At 37.4% G+C, this 18,823-nt stretch overlaps 2 long non-coding RNA genes across 4 annotated transcripts; one reads left to right on the top strand and one right to left on the bottom strand.

Annotated features, from left to right (window-relative positions):
* Positions 1–2,386: 2,386 nt before the first annotated feature.
* Positions 2,387–10,380, bottom strand: LOC123629969. Of its 3 annotated transcripts, none has more exons than XR_006732475.1 (6): positions 10,202–10,380; positions 9,099–9,171; positions 7,977–8,102; positions 5,349–5,504; positions 2,803–2,895; positions 2,387–2,415 (listed from the first exon to the last, which is right to left on the bottom strand). It is a non-coding gene; the product is annotated as an uncharacterized LOC123629969 (long non-coding RNA). The 3 variants fall into 3 exon arrangements; XR_006732474.1 differs by having other exon boundaries at positions 2,395–2,682; positions 10,202–10,378; XR_006732473.1 differs by having other exon boundaries at positions 2,395–2,895; positions 10,202–10,376.
* On the top strand, positions 10,154–18,138 carry LOC123629968. Its single transcript, XR_006732472.1, has 3 exons — positions 10,154–10,279; positions 14,894–15,081; positions 18,074–18,138. It is a non-coding gene; the product is annotated as an uncharacterized LOC123629968 (long non-coding RNA).
* The last annotated feature ends 685 nt before the right edge of the window (positions 18,139–18,823 follow it).

The following is an 18,823-nucleotide window of genomic DNA, read 5'->3' on the forward strand; positions in this document are numbered from 1 at the left end:
ATGTATTATACCTGTTTTTTTTTTAGAAGTATAACTTTTTTTTCTCTATATTGATCACATAGAAACCTCAGGTTTAATAACTTCTTAAGGCTAGGAAGCCAAACCAAGGCAGACTTCAGGTTTTATTTACTGTTGTAAGGATGCTGGCTCTGACAGAAAGTGAGTTTTTATTTACTTTTTTTAAGTCTAGGGACCTTTGAAGTCAGGCATTGTATGCATATTTTCAAATATGATATTTTAGTCAAAGATTTGGTAATAAATCTGGAAAACAAACATTTCAAGTAGACAAAAATGTTTTAAATAAAAGTCATATGGACATGATTTTATCAGGTATTCAATGTCATATAGTCAACATTTGTTCTGCTTAATCTCCATTAGTAGTATCATGAATCCATCCATTTCTTTAGCAGAGTTCCGGAAATTTTTGTTTAGTCAATTGTCCTTAAAGTTATCAGAAACCTGTATGTAAGAGTGTTTGTTGGAGTCTGTTTCATGAATCTGACTGTAAATGATTTTTAGAGATTTTAAAAATCTGATGAAAGTTTACAGTCAACAAGGAAACGTCACTATATCTATGACAGATAGTAACCAGAATTATGACTGATAATATATTAAACTTCTATAAACTTCAATGCTTATAGAAATGATATTTTTGAAACATTCATATCAACAACATACCAATAAATGAAACTAAGTAAGATCTAGTGTCACTTATCATTGGACCATGTTTCTTATACAATTTATCCAATGAGTCTAATCATTTAATATCCTTTTAAGATGAGAGATATATATTTTGAATCTTTCCAGGGACCCAACTGGAAATTTTCATAATTAATTCTAGGTTAAAGATGCTTAAGTTAGAATTCAATTTGGGGGAGGTTTGTCGAAGATGTTAAAGGGCTCAAAACATTTGACCAAAACAAAATCAGAGAACACTGTAAAATAGCAGTCATTCATTTAACCAAAGTGATAATCAAAAGGCTTTGAAAGCAGTACAGAAAGTTACATGGATGCAAAAACCTTCACCAGTAAGCAGGTAAACCAGGCAAGAAAGTATGTTGACAGCTTTAAAGACATTTCTAATTTTGTGTTATCATTAATTTTTAAACCAATTAATTTGCCAAACTTTTCTTGTCATATGAACTAAAAATAATTTAATTTAATTACTAAATATTTTATGAGTGTTCATTTATTTAAACCAATCAAAATACAACTTTTGAAGAGATTTCTTGCTGACTACACAAGATTTTATTATGTAGATATTACATATGACATAATGCACCAATACGTCTAAATATATATATATATATATATATATAGTGTGTATATATATATACATATACACATAAAAAAGGTCTTACAGTTTTCATTTTAGAATTTTAGTCATGGGATAGTAAAACATATAAACTCACCAGTTTATAAAAACCAGTTGGACCTAAATCATTTTTCTAACAAAATGGGATAAGGTTAAGATTTTCCTAAGTAGGCCGTCTTATAAAGGCTGTCAACCAAATTTTGGGTAAAGCAGTTTGACTCAGTTTTCAATATACTGGATTGTACAGAAAACACTTCACTGTGAAAATGTGACTGAAACATGTGAGAAGGCTGAAAACATAAGAGTTCTCCTAAGAACAAAAAGACCAGTGTTATTTTCCGAGAGGGTCAGTTTGGAACCTGTGACTCCCAGTGTGGAGTTTGCTGTACTTGCTCTTTCTCATTGGCACTTCTACATCTCCAGTATCTGTTACAGCCCGAGCAGGTTCACTGCCTGCTGCTCAAGAGGAGATCAACACACTGAGCCAGCAGGGGTTACAGCAGAGAAACAGTTTTATTATCACAGGCACCATGCGAGGAGAGGGGAGTAATTTCTCAAATCCATCTTCCTCAATCATTTGGGAGAAAAGGTTTTTAAAGGGACTTTAGTGAGCAAAGGGCTAGGGAATGGGGTCTGCTGATGGGTGAGGGATGAGCTCATAGGGTTGGAATGCAGAAATTATCTTGTCAGTTGGTAGGTTTCCTGGGTAGGGGCTTTCGAGGCTGTTGGATCCATTCCCACATCTGTCCACGGGTCTGGTTGGTGTCAGCAGGTCTCCAGGATGCAGAGTTTGAAAAACACCTCAAAGACCAGTCTTAAGACTTAAACAGCAATGGAGTGAAAAGTCTTGGGATTTACAATAGCAATTTGATCTATAGAAATAGTGGGGGGAGTCACATATCGGGTGCCTGTCAGGGAGGCACAAGTAGTGCAATTAAGTAGTAACCCTTTGCAGCAGCAAGGAAGTTAGGGAACAATGGCTCTTTGATTTCTGTCTGTATCTGTACTTCTATGAAAATGAGACCTGGATTACTATTTATACTTTGTGGCTTCACAGTACTTTAATATGGACAGTTCCATCTCCATGTGTCCCTGCCAGTCTGTGAGAACAAAACAGGTTGTGAAATATTTGATACAAAAGGCCTTTGGTCCAGTTCTGGCAGATACAGGGCTTGGTTTTGTCACGAAACCAAGTCAGTCCAGACTTTTGGTCTGTCCATATGTAATCATTAGTGTCCGTCAACTTAGCAAAGGGAGCAAGCTGCAGAGGCCTGGCTTGCGAGCCATCCAGAACATCTTATCATTTAGCAAGCATTGACATCATGAGGGGTAGTGTCAGCATCATCTAAGAGGTGCAAGAATGCCTCCTGTGGAATCAAACCATTGATCACAATATTGCCCTAGAATGTCACCCAGAAGAGATAAAAATTTTCTTTCTAGTGACTTTACCTGAGAAAAAGACACTTTTTCTGTGTTCAGTTACTCACCAACAGCAGCAGTACCATAACATGTTTTCTTTGGCTGTGGATGCCACTGCTTGTCATATCTCCATCTTCCAGACCAGTCCCACCAGGCACTCACTTTGGCAGAAACAAAAATGAGTTCAAGTTCCTTTGTATGATTTACATGGTGGCACAACTAGCAATTGGATTGATTAGTTAGTGTGGCCAGGGTTTGAAAAACTGGTGCAAAGGGATGCTGGGTCTGTGTCTGACCTGCTGGAAAAACAGTAAGAGTTAGTAAGAGTGAGTCATAGTTTGAAAGAAAAGTCATAGTGGAAGATTAAAAGGGAAATTGGGATAGGTTGAGGCAATCCCCACTCAGCTTCCCATGTTCAATCCTCGAACAGGGAGGCTCAAAAGAAAAAGGGTTTATGAAGAACTCTTCTTGAGGGGAGGGGATAAAAAGAGAGAAAAAAAACACACAAAAAAGGAGTTGTTAGATAGAAGATGTGGTTTCTTGATCTAAGATCTTGGGAAAAACCTGTCTACTTTTTGGTGATGTCTGCTTCAGGGGCCTGGGAACTAGCCCTGGAAATCCTTGCTTTCGGGTCACTGTAGGGGTGATCTTCCTACTGTCTCAGTGCACTTTGGTGTAGCTCGCATGAATCCGGGAAAATTTTTCTTTTATTTTGATGGCCATGTAGGTAGTTAACAGTACTTCAAAGGGGCCTGCCCAGAGAGATGATAGTACATGTGTTTCTCTAAAAATTTTGATGTATACAGACTCTCTTGGTCAAAAAGGATGGCAGAGCATATCAGTTGGTGGAAGCCATGGTCCTTTCACCTGCTGATGATATGTTTCAAGCATATTAGTCAGTGTCTGCATATAGCTAGTCCCGGTATCAAATTGTTCACTTAAATCCCAACAGTGTCCAGACACCCTGGCAACAGAAGATCACCTGCCTCCAGAGGCATCTTTGGAGTCTGTGTAAATAGTGGCAACATTTCCTTTTACCAATATATAATCTCTAATGAGGGCTATAACAAAATTGACTCAAGGAATTTTTGGGTGAGCTTTTGAGTGCCCAGAAATATTTTATGTTAAAACTAAGTAACAGTTGCATGTACCCTCTGGAGTTTGGACCTAGAGGCTTTATGGCGTCACTCAGTCAGAGACTTTCAAAGAATGAGGATGTCTAAGAGGACACCCGGTTTATGGAGTAAAACATTGTCCATATGCTGAACAAGTAAGGAAAAAGAATGGATCCCCGGCTAAACATCAAAGTATGAATCAGCTGTGACAATTTGAGAGAATACTGAAGGACATTCACAGTATCTCTGAGTACTCAGGTCCATGTTAATAGTCTCACTGTGTAGGTGAATGTAACAGAAATTGTGAAGTAGAGTGAAATGGAATTAAAAAAAAAAGTTGAGCAGAGGTCAATTATTGTACTATTAAAGTCACATACTCTAAAAAAGCATTTCAATTAGTTTCTATTTTCTAGAAAAATATTTGATGTAGCAATTATTTCTAAGATAATCAATTAAAGTACCTTTGTATATATTGGTAGCAAAATATTATATACATAACATATATAGACACAAGGAAATATAGCTATACAGATGGAAGAAGATATAATCAGTCTTACAAACAATTTTTTTCCATGGATCTTAAAATTATATTTTAATCTAACTACAAATCTTTGCATATTTTGTTGTTTTAAGCAATTGCTAGCTAGGTAACACTTCGCTGTTAGGAAATTTTTGCAATTTCTATAACTGTTTGCTTAGACACGCACCTAGTATGTATACATGCATAGGTAGGTGAAGTAAAGTAGTTAATTTAAGGATCCCATATTTGGCTGCATCTTGGCTGTGACTCATAGGTCTCCATTAGCAATTAAAACACTATTTCTCCATAAAAACCAGACAAGAATAAGAAAGAAAGGAATGCAATACAGAAATATCTGTGAATTCTTGAACACATGACTAACATGGATTGTACCCTAACAATTTGCTGTGAGTTTCTTTATGACACAGATGGATATTGTGGGTGGTCCACACAGGGTTTCACCACTGAGTCGGTTCCCGCCTCTCACCTGTGTCTGAGGTTCTGTCTCCAGGGGTCTAACACCACCGAGAGGGCTCAAAATGCCGAGTGATCAGCTCTCATGTGCGTTTCCTGGATGAACCTTCTTTTAAATAATTTTGTTGGGGATTCCCTGCAGGGACACGTCACGCCAGGGGCAGTCCCCCCAAGCACTCCCACTTGTACCCACAGTCACCCAGGCGTGCCTTTGGCCGGGAGGAGGAAAATGCCCTTTCTCTTTGGAGCTCAGCAACTCAGTCTCTCATTTGTCTACAAACGGGACAGTTCAGTTTCCTCTTTCCTTTTATAACGGCCCAGAAAAGCCAATTCAGAGAAATTTGGGGAGGAAGAGGCCATGAATGGAGAAGACCTTTTTGAGTTCATCACCATGTCAAAATTAGGACCCCTCAAAACTACTTCCCAGTAAAAGTATTGACAGATCAGAAAAATCCATGACCATCAACCAAGATCGTGAGGGCCGTGCAGTCTCAAGAGAACTAACCTGTTCAGACCAAGTGAAATCTTGAAGCAGTGTGAGCACCCGAGGGGGCCATGCCTTTACCTGGCACTCATGGTTGGCTACTCTCTCAGGGGTTGGTGAGTCTTCTGGGTGCCACACAGGTTGACATCATCTTGTGAACAGACAGGAACCCAAACTCTGAAAAGTAAATGAAAGAGGTTTATCCTGAGCTGAGTATGTGTGACCATGGACCAGAAAATCACAGGCAAGAGGTTTTCAGCGAGTGCTCTCACTCTGATTGGGTTACATCTTGGCTTTATACCTTTCAGAAGGGCAGGGTTTGCCCATAATTCAGTACACAGAAGGTATACATTGGTTTTGCCCCAAAAGGCATGACATGTCAAAGGGGGGTATTACAGGTTACCGGTGGGTTTAAGGATACTGTTTGGAGATTCTCTTTGTATTGTAATAACCATTGTGTTTACCCTAAAATAAAGTATTATATAAAATTTAACAGCTTAGGGATTTGTTCTCCTAAGCAGAAACTGTGCTGTGTCTGTGCAGTGGACACATAACGTCCTAGGTAGTAAGAGTTGGACAAATGAACAGTGGATAAGACCAAAGGGAAAACTGAAGCTGCCAGTTTAAGCCCTTGTAACCACAGGTTCAAATCCCTAATGGTAACGTTCATATCAAATGATAGAAAGAGGGAGTTAGAAACACATTTTATGTGTACCTTTGCACAGACATTGAAATCAGGGGAAGAAAATACATCGTATCTAGGATTCAATGGCCAAAACCATAATAACTTCATAAGCTTTTGACCATAAGTATGTCTTTCTGTGCTCCTATGTGCTTCATGTTTCCATTATGTTAATTTTTTGACCATTTATTTTAGTTCAGCCTGTCTCCCTTTTTAGATACTTAAGAACATTAAACACATGGGCAGTTTTGTTCATAAGGCAGGAGATTTTGCTGTTATTGTGAGACTAACATTAAATATCCCTAACTTATCAGAAATGATACAAACACAGACCATTTTGCTTTAGGATGGGTTTAGAGTTGTAAGATTTTTGTGCTAAAAACTGACACTTTAAACACATCAAACTGTCCAGGAGCATACATAAAAATGTATGCTCACAATTTGAAAAAATTTTCACTTTCACTTCACCATTCATACTTACCCTGTTTAAATAAGCCAATTCATTTACCAAAGTTTACTAAATTCATAGGAAATACAGAGTAATCTTGCTTCTTTTTAAGTAAGTTAGGAGTGCTGCCTTATGTATAAACCAGTCTGGCATCATGTAAACACAACACATACTACATGGATATCCACAAATAAATCTAAACACATGCACACATATAAACATACACACACGTACACACACACACAATGTTCCATTACCTTTAACCTCACAATTCTAGCCATGAGGTTCTGATAGAAACTCCCCGGTTTACAAAACATCACTGGACCAGAATTACCTCTGACAAAACTGGTCTCTTTCATATGTTTGAATTTTCATGGCCCTGAGAGTTAAGCTAATTAAGCCTATGGACCAAAGTGTTGGATAAAAGAGTTTGGTGGCAGTCTGATTTTAAAAAGACCCTTTTATCCTTTTTTTCTTTCTTTTCCTTAGAGGAAAAAGAGTGCTCAATCTTTGTGTTTTAGCTTGAACTGGCTGTAAGATCTCCAAGTAGCTTTGAATGACAAATAGCATAAACTTTGAGTCCACCTCAAGAGCAACAGGAAAACTTAGCAGGTTGAGAGTTGACAGAACAGACAACAGAGACAGAGAGCTTGAAAGACTGGACATTTTAAATTCATAGAGGCAGGTCGAGCACTTGAGCTCTGAATTTTCATGGATGCAATTTGCCCTTCAGTTAAAACATGTGCACAAGAATTGGCCCTAACCAGCTGCAGTCCTAGCGTACCTGGCACGCCTTTGAATCTTGCCATTTACACACACACTTGTGAGTAGAGTTGCCGGAATGCGACCGGGGTGCCCAGATAGGATCATTCTCCTTGCCTTTTCTCACTTGTAGAGGATTGGCTTCCCATTTTTCTTTACAGGAAGCAACCGAACAGCGGTCTAGGGGTCAGTGTAGTGGATCAGAGTGTGCTGATTGTGGGCAGGATCACACAGGGTTTCACCACTGAGTTGGTTCCCGCCTCTCACCCGTGTCTCAGGTTCTCTCTCCAGGGCTCTAACTCCTCTGAGAAGACTCAAAATGCCAAGTGATCAGCTCTTATGTGCATTTCCTGGCTGATCCTTCTTTTAATTAATTTTGTTGGGGATTCCCTGCAGGGACATGTCCGACCGGGGGCAGTCACCCCAAGCACTCCCACTTGCACCTGCAGTCACCCAGGTTTCCCTTTGGCTGGGAGGAGGAAAATGCCCTTTCTCTTCGGAGCTGAGCAACTGAGACTCTTATTTGTCTACAAATGGGACAGTTCAGTTTCCTCCTTCATTTAACAAAGGCCCAGAAAGGCCAATTCAGAGAAATTTGGTGAGGAAGAGGCAATGAATGGAGAAGACCCTTTAGAGTGCACCTCCAAGTCAAAATTAGGATCCATCAAAACAGCTTCCTAGAAAAAGTATCCACGGCTCAGAATATACCAGGACCATCAACCAAGATTGTGAGGTCTGGGGACACAGGAGGACTTACCAGTTCAGCCCAAGGGAAAGCTTGGAGGTGGGTGGCTTTGGATGCTGTGCTGCTACCTGTTGCTGATTTTGGGCTCCTCCTTCAAGGAATCCTGAGTCTTCTTTGAACCTCAGGTGTGAGCACCATCTTGTGAAAAGAAAAGAACCCAAACTCTTTAAAATAATTAAAGAGGTTTATTCTGATCTGAACATGCATGACTGGCTCACCTGGAGCACATGGCCTCAGGAGGTCCTGAGAATATGTGCCCACACTACTGCGGTGCAGTTTGGTTGTATAGGTTCATGCAGGTAGGAACTACAAATAACTCCCTAAGTCAGTATGTGGAGGGCGTGTATTGTTTTCCCTGAAATGGCAGGACATCTTAAAGTGTGTTCTTATATGTTATATGTGCACTTACAGTTTCTTTGACTTGTAACTGGTTAAAGTATGAAGCTTTGTCTTAAGTCTTGGAATTTCTTAACTTAAGAAATCTGTTGCCCAGATGCGGTGGCTCACGCCTGTAATCCTAGCACTCTGGGAGGCCAAAGGTGGGTGGATTGTTTGAGCTCAGGAGTTCAAGACCAGCCTGAGCAAGAGTGAGACCCCATCTCTACTAAAAATAGAAAGAAATTATCTGGACAGCTAAAAATATATATAGAAAAATTAGCCGGGCATGGTGGCGCATGCCTGTAGTCCTAGCTACTCGGGAAGCTAAGGCAGGAGGATTGCTTGAACCCAGGAGTTTGAGGTTGCTGTGAGCTAGGCTGACGCCATGGCACTCTAGCCTGGGCAACAGAGTGGGACTCTGTCTTAAAGTATAAAAAATATAAAAAAATAAAAATAAAAAGAAATCTGTTAATGAGAGATAAGCCATTGGATGTTTACTGAAACTCAAGAGGTCTCTTATGTAAATTGAAGGCGTATAGGTTTGTTTTAGGCTATTTTCCTTCTATAGCCTTAGGTCTGTTCATGATTTGTTGTCTCACTGTCATAAAGTATGATGTCTCCAAAAGGATAAAGGTGCACCTACCGTTTCATAGCCAGTATCTGAGCCTTAGGTTATTTCTGCAGTGCCCTTTGCCAAGAGGACGTCCATTCCATCACAGCTGGGGGGATTAAGATTTTATTTTAGTTCATACAAACCTGACTGTAGAGAGTTGTTCTTTTTCTCTTGATCCACCACAATCACTGTGCGGCCTCTTCTGAAGCTAGTGCTCTGCGGAATTATTTACATTAAGCAGAAAAATATTATCACCTTGCTATGAATACCTGGTCTACTCCTAGCAACACCAAATCTTAACAGTGCTAGGTGAGTTTCCAAATATTAGAGGTTGCTTCTCTCTTCTTAGTGTCTCCTTTTGACCAAGCTAAAGTCAGGTTTCTGTTTTTTTTTTTTTTTTTTTTTTTTTTGAGACAGAGTCTCACTTTGTTACCCGGGCTAGAGTGAGTGCCGTGGCATCAGCCTAGCTCACAGCAACCTCAAACTCCTGGGCTTAAGCAATCCTACTGCCTCAGCCTCCCGAGTAGCTGGGACTACAGGCATGAGCCACCATGCCCGGCTAATTTTTTTGTATATATATTTTTAGTTGGCCAGATAATTCCTTTCTATTTTTAGTAGAGACGGGGTCTCACTCTTGCTCAGGCTGGTCTCGAACTCCTGACCTCGAGCGATCCACCCGCCTCGGCCTCCCAGAGCTAGGATTACAGGCGTGAGCCACCGCGCCCAGCCTAAAGTCAGGTTTCTGGATGTAAATCAATGACCTCTACCATTTCTGTGATTTGCTAATCAGCTGCTTGTCTAGGGAGCATGGCCTATAGAAATACTAGGGCTTTTAATTCACCATCTTATAATAGGACATCTTTTTGTTTCTAAAGCATTTCATAGTCGTGAACTAACCTAAAATCATACCTACCACAACAATAAATATTTCTTTCTTTATCTTTTGGCAATTGATATATCTGAATGATGGCAATTAATGCAACCATCTGGAATTATTTTATTTCTGTGAGAAGCTTATATTTCAAGGCCTGATTTAAGTTTCTTATAGCATACTCAGCTTCATAATTTTTAGTTTTTTTAAATTATTAACTACATAAAACCACATTAAAATCAAGGTTGTTTTGTCTATAAGGTTTAAATTATTGTGAATAGTTCCCAAAATGCTGGCAAGTTATTGTTGGGTTCTTTCTTTAGGTGATGAATGAAGGGTGGCTGGATTCAGAGTGAAGCAGCAATGAATAGAGACCTTTGAAGACGAAAGCAGTAATATTTCACAGGATGCCAGGTGACTGCCAGTAAAAGAGTCTGTGGAGGATAGGAACCAGTAAGTGTAGTAGAAACTCTGGAACTAAATCAATGGAAGTTTTCATACATTTTTCTATTGCTGTTATAGATCCCAAACAAGGTGGATATGGCTTGGCCACTAGATCTAACAAAATACTGAAATAAGCAGTAGGTCTCTAATGATTCCCACATACTTGAGTCAGCACTTGGTCAGAGTTTTCATGAACAAAACATGAAAAAGGATTTGTGAGCCTAGAATCCTAGAGAAAAATCTGATAGTTTATATTTCAGTATTTATGTTTAAATAGCAGCATGCTTCTTTTAACTTGAAAAGTACACAGTTATTAAAACATACTTCTATTAATATGTTTTACTAATATATAATTAACCTAATATCAACTCTCTTTTGGATTTGCCAGGTTTGGAGCACTTTAATTTTTGCACAGAGGGAAGTAAAACTTACTTTTTTGTTGTTTTTAAATACCAAGGTTGAAGGACAATGGCTCTCATAACAGTTTTGAATTATTTAAAACCTAAAGAGTTTTAACAAACCTAATTATTCCTATTTTCCTTTGTTTTGTAGAACAAAATTACTGTTTTGAATTTTGGAAAGCTAAAACAAAAAATAGTAGTTACAGAAGACATGATATAAATCATAACTAATGTCAGAAATAATTTCATACATTTTAAAAACACTGTAACAATTGTAATTGAAAATAAATTATGAAAAGCAAACAAGACTTCTTTTTAAAAACTGATTTAGGAGTGTAAAAAACAATAACCAAAATTTAACAGAATTACAAGAAGAAACTTCCACATAAGCATAAAATAGCCCAGTCATTTTAAATAAAAATGTCACTCATTTTGTTTCTGCTTTATAAGTATTTATATAATAATTTAAAGGAAAGGACTTATAGGTTTAGACATACACAGATATATAAATATAAAAATTGGTAATAATAAAAATTCCCTATGGTTTTAACAAATAATTAACTAATCAGTATATTAAATAATACATATATATCATATTAAATTTGTCCTGTGGATAAACTATTAATTTCTTAAATAAGAAGGAAATCATATCTAGTTTCTTGTATACATATTTTCATGTCTCTAATTATCGTATCTTATATAATTATTTAAATTAAGTGTCTTCATATTAAATATAAATGTTATATATCATAAAATATAATTTATATATTATAAATGAAATTATATAATATTTATATTAAATATCATCTTTAATTAAAATAACCTTTTCCAGACAGAAAAAAAGAACTAGAGAATAAAAAAAACATGAATTGTTTTACTGTTTTTTCTCCATCAACACATATTAACAATTGATTAACAATTGAAATAGATGAATATACACATATTCACATACATATACACACACATACATATTTATTTGTGTTGTATAATTTTGAACATACTGTATGTGCATGCATATATATATATATATATATATATATATCTCCTCTGAGGGCAACTGGAGGATATATATTTTGTCCTTAAGCCATTGCCATTCAAAAATAACAAGAATAGATATTATCATTATTTATAAGTGTTTTGTGTCTGTTTTTTACTAAGAAACTTTCCAGGCTTTCAAAACTTATTAATTAACTGAATGATTTATCTAAGATCTTAAAGGTAGATAAGGATAGGGAAATTGTAATTTATCTAATACATTAAATCCTTATGATTTGTAGCTTGTAAAAATATTATGAAATTAAAACGTTTAGAATGGCATCCATTATCATTTCATTTAGTTCAATATAAGTTGGTACGTATAATTTTGTGTTTTAAGCAGTGATGAGATCAGTGGTAATTTACTTATAAATCCAATATAGGAAATTTATAAAATTTAAGTCACAAGAAATTTTACCCTCTTATTAAACAAACAAAAATATTGTTCCTAACATATGTTTCCATTGTAAGCTGATTTTTTAACATGAAACCATACCATACACTAAACTTTTTTGATGTTGAAACCAAAGCCATTACTTCTTAGCTCCTAACTATCGTAACAGAAGCTTACTATGTAAATAAGCTTTTAAGCGTCTACCAAAAGAAACACCACTTAATAACTTTTTTCTTCTTCCTTTTTACGTTTATAGCTTAATTGATGTATGATTAGCATACCCTAAAATTTGCCCACTGGAAATGTAAACTCAAATTGTTTTGATAAATTTGTACTTATGGAAACATCACCACAATCCAGTTTTAGAACATTTCCATCACCTGCAAAAAGTTCCTTCACAATCATTTGCAGTTAATCCCGTCTCCCACTCCCCACCTTAGAAAAATGCTGACCTACTTTGTCTCTATAAACTTACTTTCCTAGACATTGTATGTAAATGGAATCACACAATATGCAGACGTTTTTGGTCTGGCTCCTTTCACTCAGCATGTTTAAGTTTCATCCAGATTTTAGTACTTAGTAGTGTGCTTTTAATTACTGAATAGTATTCCATAGTATGTATATACCACATTTCTTTAATCATCTGCCAATTGATGCATATTTGGATTGCTTCCAGTTTGAGCCATTATGAACAACACTGCTAGAAACATCCACGTATGTGTCTCTGTATGAACGTGTTTTCATTTCTTTTAAAGAGATTCCCAGAAGTAGACTTACCAGGTTGTGTGGTAAGTCTAAGAAATTGCCAAACTGATTTCCAAGGTAGCTGTACCTTTTTACACTCCCACCTACAACATGTGGGGATTCCAGTTTCTCTGCATTCTCATCAACACTTGTTATTTTCTGGGTTACTGCAGTCATTTTAGTGGGTATGTAATAGTATATCATTATGGTTTTAATCTGAACTTCTCTAATGGTCAATAATGTTGAGTATTATCACAATGTGCTCATCATTCATAGGCCCATTAGCCATTCTTATATCTTCTTTGGTGAAATGTCTGTGCAAGTCTTTTGAACATTTTTTAGTTTTATTCTTATTGTTGAGGTTTACATGTTCTTTATATATTCTGGATTCAAGTCTATCATCAGATATATTATTTGTGATTTCATCGTCCAGTGTGTGGCTTGTATTTTAGTTTTCTTAATGGTGTCTTTAGAAGTGAAAAACTTTGTAATTTCTATAAAAATCCATTTTAATGTTTTCTTTTATGGACTATGCTTTTAATGTTGTCTGTATGAACATTTTCCACAACACAAGGTAATGCATTTTTTCCCTATTTCTTATTGCAATTTTAAAGTGCTGGCTCTTACATTTGGATTTATGATCCACTTTCAGTTAGTTTTTATGTGCTGTGTGAAGTAATAATGCTTTTTTCGGCTTATGGGTATTCAATTGTTTCAGCACTATTTGTTAAAAGACTGTATAACTTTGTCAAAAATCATCTGACCATAAATTTAAACATTTTTTAAGGACTCTCAAATAATTTTCATTGATCTATATACCTGATCTTGTGTCAACACCATGATGTCTTGATTACTGGAGATTTATAGTAAGTTTTGAAAACAGGTACATAAGTCCTTCAACTTCATTCTTTTATGTAAAAAATGTGTCTTCATTATTTTAAGTCCTTTTCATTTCCATATAAATTTTCAAATCAACTTGTCTATTCCAATAAAAATGTCTACTGGGATATTTATAGGACTTGCTTTGAATTTAGAGTTTAATTTGGGTAGAATTGTGATCTTGACAATACTGAATCTCTAATCAATGAATACAAAATGTCTTTCCACTTATTCCTATCTTCTAAATTTCTCTCCGTGATGTTTTATAATTTTCAGTGTACAGGTTTACAAATTTTTTGCTAAATTTATTCCTATTTTATTCTTCTTCATACTATTTTGAAAGAAATTTTTATTTCATTTTGTTTATTGCTAGTATATAGAAACAATTGATTTTTGTAGTTTGATCTTGTATCCTACAGAGTTATTAAGCTCATTTATAACCTTAAAAATCATCTGACCATAAATTTAAGCAGAAACAGAAAAATAAATGCCGTATGTTCTTATAAGTGTAAACTATGGCTACACCAGGGCACACAGAATGGTATAATGGAGACTTAAAAGTAGGGAGGCGGGAGGGGGTGAGGGATGAAAATTATTTATGGGGTACAATGCACACTATTCAGGTGATGGGTACAAAAGCCCAGACTTCACTATATCACATATACATGTAACAGAATTCAACTTGTACCCTATTCTATCAAAATAAAACAAAAATGAACAAAATTTTACCATTAAATAAACATATAAATAAATAAATGGGCTACATGAGGGGTGGGAATCTCCTAGCGAGTGAGATCATTCTTGGCATTTTCAGGAAAAACTTGATGTCAGAAGCATCAATGTGAAAAACATCACTCCTCCATCCAGAAGAATTCAGGCTGCTTGGACTTATAGATGTGGCCAAAAGAGGGCCCAGCTCTGAGGTCATTAAGTTACTGAGCCCTTTTGATGACTCACTAGGACTAGATGTAGGACTTACCTCAGATATAAGCCCAACCCCTCCATTTCCAGAAGAGGAAGACCTCACAAGTCGGGACATCATTGAGAGATAGCAGAAAACTTTCCAATTTCATTGTGAGGAACAAAGCTGAGTTCTCTGATGGTTTATTTTCTAAGGACCTCTCTCAGGTGGCCACTTTCATTCCCACCACCTGAATTCTCTTTGTGCAGCCCAGGCTACAGTGGGAACTGCGTGGGCTTTCTCACTAAGAAAACCGACCTTGCTATGAAGCTCTCTCTGTCCGCGCATGTACGACGCATCTCTCACAGGCACAGCGATCCAGAAAACTCAAGTGGCCGTCTCCATTGCGGTCATCTGGACTTCCAGGCAAACAGGACACACAGGGGACAATGAGCAGGTAAGCTGAAGACTCTGGAAAGCAGGGCTGGCTCCGGACGAAATTTCTGGAAACCAAAGTGGCAAAGTGGAGGACTGTGGCAGCCAGAAACTGAGAAGTCATGGAGGATTAGGAAGCAGAGGGGAGGAAGCTGTAGAATAGATGAGACTCACTGGAAGAGGCAGGCAAGAGGGTGACCTTGAGACATGACCACAGGAAGGTGGTCACAGCCAAAGGGCGGGTGCTGGAGCCCAAGTTCAGCCCTTCAAGTCCATGCGGGCTCTGCTGCACTCAAGCTCGGCAACCAGCTTTTCATCACTACACTTTGCCTGCCCGGCCAATCCCCAACTCCGCTCCAGGTGCGTCACAATGTCACCCCTGTGACCTCACACTCCCCCACTCCTGACCCCACCCACCTGTTATTTCATGGAGGCAAGTCCTCCTCTCTCTGTCCCTGTGCCAGGGTCACCAACTAGCTTCACCCCTGATGTCCTTCGAGCCGTTCCCTCTCACCTAGCCGCCTCCACTGGTCCAGCGGAGCAAGATGTCCCAAGTTTTCAGGTGGCTCATAATTGAGGCTCATTCCCAGGATGCTGGGATGACTGGGCCCCAGGAGCCAAGCAGACAGGCTTCACAAAAACACAGGGTAGGGAGGGGTCGGAGACTTGCAGCTGTCTACTGTCCTGATTCTGCCACCAGCATTTGCCCCCCCCTCCCTTTGAGGCACTTTCCCGGCCACGTCCATGAGTTCGGAGGGTGACAGTAAATCAGCTAGACCATAGCTGTGAGGAATAGGAACCAGGAGAAACTGAGCCCCCAGGTGTGCGCTCAGCTTTGGGGAGGCACAGCCTGGGGGCTTGGGTGTGGGGAAGAGAGTCTCTGAGGGCTGGGCTCCAAATTTGAGGATCAATTCAACAGTTCTTCCCCCACAGGAATCAAGTATTTTTTTTAATACTTTAATCTGTTGGGGAGCAGCCTGGATGGAATTAACATGCCACCTGGGGAGAAAAATTGATTAATGTCACAGGTGCACAAAAAAGAGTATACTCATTCTATTTGACAACTTCATTTGATTATCCTAAAAAATAATGCATTGGAGGCACTGATAAAGTGGGTGTTAATAGGGTGTTATTTTTCATTATCAACATTGTAAAACATATATTTCACAACCTATTAAAGTCTTACTAATTGTCATTTTCTTACATAAAAGTACATCTCTAATTCCTATGTTACCTACAGCATTTTTATCTCAACTACTGCAAAGTTTGCCTGTTGATGGGAAATTGGATAGTACTTTTTAAATAGTTAAATCAAGCTAATATTTGAATTTTTAAAATGACATTCACTGGGCCAGGCGCAGTGGCTTACACTTGTAATCCTAGCACTCTGTAAGGCCAAGGCAGGAGGATCGTTTGAGCTCAGGAGTTCGAGACCAGCCTGAGCAAGAGCGAGACCGCATCTCTACTTAAATTAAAAAAAAAAAAAATAGAAAGAAATTTGCTGGAAAACTAAAAATATATAGAAAAAAATTAGCTGGGAATGGTGGCACATGCTTGTAGTCCCAGCTACTTGGGAGGCTGAGGCAGAAGGATTGCTTGAGCCCTGGAGTTTGAGGTTGCTGTGAGCTAGGCAGATGCCAGGGCACTCTAGCCCAGGCAACAGAGTGAAACTCTGTCTCAAAAAAACAAAAACTTGATGTTCTTGAGCTTCATCTATGTTGAGACATTTAGCTGGCATTTATTCATTTTCACTGCTGAACTTTATTTTATTGTATGACTATATTACCATTTATTGATTCAGTCTTCTTTTACCAAAATTAGGTTGTTTTCAGTTTGGGGCTATTATGAGTCATGTTGTATGAACATTCTTATACACATATTCTGTTGAATGAGTACTGTACTCATGGTCTGTTGAAATAAATTCTAGTGTTACAGAAATGCATAGGTTCAATACCTTACTCGATGGTAACCTGATTTCCAAAGTTACTTTACTATTACACCCCAACCAACATTAGATGAATGTTCAAGTTCCTCCACATCCTGATCATTTTCACACATTTTAAACCTTATCAAAAAGATGGTGTACAAGGGTGCCTTATTTTGGTTTCAATTTTAATTTCTATTAATACAAATGAATTTTAGCATCATGTCATATACTTTGAGACAGTGTATTTTCTCTTCTGTGAAAAGCTTTATGTCACCTGACCATTTCTCCATAAGACTGTTATTTTTTAAATCTATTAAAGAGTCTATCGATTTCCCCATGATCTTCAATCCTCACTAACAGTAATATTTGTTACTCATGGAATCTCCATACAGTTCTCCACATTTCCTAGTTCCTTTTTGGATAGGTGGAACCATGCTTTTAATTTATGGGACAAGGTCTCTGAGCGGTCACTTTTAAGTCAAAGGACTTATGAGCTGGCACATGATCCTCTCGTTCTTGCTACTCTGGCCATAATGACCAAAACGACCACAAGGCTCCCAAACGTACAGCTACAAGATCATTAAGCTGCTTTTTGCCTGGATCCCTGAGTGATTCTGGGGAGCAGATTACGCATCCCACCCCCACCCACCCCAGCCAACTCACACTGGATTTGTGTTGTGAGAAATGTGAAGGAGAATCTGTTACTACTGTATATGCTAGTCTGACCTTGACTTAACTGCTCATTTATGAATCAAATTTCCAGGCAGGTAAAAGTTGGTTTTGAGCTCTGTGTTATGTTCCACAGGACCATTTATCTATCACACAATGAACAGTATGTTATCTCAATGAGTATAAAGTGTTTTTTTATTTCAGCATATTATGGGGATACAAAAGTTTAGGTTATGTATATTGCCCTTTGCCTCCCTCCCCCAAGTCAGAGCTTCAAGCGTGTCCATCCCCCAGACAGTGCGCATCGCACTCATTATGTATGTATACACCCATCTCAGTAGGGAAAATCCCTGTACCTTCGTCTATCTTCAGGAGTGTTTTGACTATTTTTATTTTTTATTCTTTTATATATTTTTAGGATCATCTTCTCAAGTTCTGTGCCAGAAAAACCCCATTGAGATTTTGCCTACAATTACATTAAATATATGATCACTTTGGTAAGAATTTGTATCTTTGCTCTACTGAATGTTTCATTAAAGAATATGTGCTCTACTGAATGTTTCATTTAAGAATATTTTATATCTCTGCATATTTGTTTAAAAATGTTTTTCAATATATTTTATAATTTTTTCATAAAGGATTTATACATCCTTTATTATATTAACCCCTAAATACTTCATATTTTCATGAAGTATTTTCTAAATAGTACCTGTTAAAAATTATTTCATACAATTGATCCCTACTTGTTTATGAATGTTCAATTAATTTTACATTTTGATATGTATCCAGCCACCTTATTAATTTTATTGTTTCTAATACTTAACTAAAATCTCCTTTAGATATTTAACATAAGCAATCATAGCATCTGTGAATAATGACAATATTTTTTATTCTTTCAAATATTTATCTTACTTCACAGATCCTGCCAGGATCGTCAGTATAATCTTGAGAAGAAATTATAATAGCAGGCATCTTTTCTAATCATTTAATATCCTATTAAGATGGGAGATATATATTTTGAATCTTTCCAGGGACCCAACTGGAAATTTTCATAATTAATTCAAGGTTAAAGATGCTTAAGTTAGAATTCAATTTAGGGGAGGTTTGTCAAAGATGTTAAAGGGCTCAAAACATTTGACCAAATCAAAATCAGAGAACACTGTAAAAT

This window comes from Lemur catta, unplaced genomic scaffold (assembly GCF_020740605.2).
Source record: "Lemur catta isolate mLemCat1 unplaced genomic scaffold, mLemCat1.pri scaffold_65_ctg1, whole genome shotgun sequence".
Lineage (NCBI taxonomy): Eukaryota > Metazoa > Chordata > Mammalia > Primates > Lemuridae > Lemur > Lemur catta.